Source organism: Apis dorsata, unplaced genomic scaffold (genome assembly GCF_000469605.1).
Source record: "Apis dorsata unplaced genomic scaffold, Apis dorsata 1.3 scaffold_396, whole genome shotgun sequence".
Lineage (NCBI taxonomy): Eukaryota > Metazoa > Arthropoda > Insecta > Hymenoptera > Apidae > Apis > Apis dorsata.
In genome coordinates, this window is record NW_006263655.1 from 354470 (window position 1) to 355014 (window position 545).

At 27.3% G+C, this 545-nt stretch overlaps 1 long non-coding RNA gene across 1 annotated transcript in view; it reads right to left on the reverse strand.

The window, feature by feature from the left end:
- The window catches only part of LOC116186042, a 1023-nt gene extending 867 nt beyond the window's left edge, over positions 1–156 (reverse strand). Inside the window, exon 1 of the long non-coding RNA XR_004150965.1 lies at positions 3–156. This is a non-coding gene — a long non-coding RNA (uncharacterized LOC116186042). The remainder of the gene's footprint in view (positions 1–2) is intronic.
- Positions 157–545: the final 389 nt, after the last annotated feature.

Genomic DNA, 545 nt, shown 5'->3' on the forward strand with positions numbered 1-545 from the left:
ACTCTGAAAATATGCTCTGATGAAGGAATCGCCTGAGGATATTTCTATTAATATTTATATTAAATTACAATGAATTTTAAATTCTTTTTAATTAATTAAATATTAAAAATTTGATATACTAAAATTTCAACAACTTGTTCAATTAATGAAATAAAATATAAAATAGAGTCACAAATAATTTGAAATATAATAAGAATTTAAAATATATTAAATAATTTATACAATTATATAATTTGAAATATATAATACAAAGTATATATTAGCCCGTTAAATACAGAATGGTTATATTAATATCTTTTTAGCTCAGGATTTTCAGGTTTAACCCTTTCCATATTCATTGCCAGGAACTCACTCACGTGCCCAGGCGTTTCTTGAGTGAAGGAGAGGCAATGAGTATGATGATCTTAGCTCATAAGTTAATACAAATTTTTTAGCGACTGACGATGCGTTAGCGTATCGTGCACGACGTATTTTCCACATTGTGTGTGTGTGTGGTTAGGCTGTGGAATTGCGTCGTTTCAATTATTTTCTTCTTATTCATTATT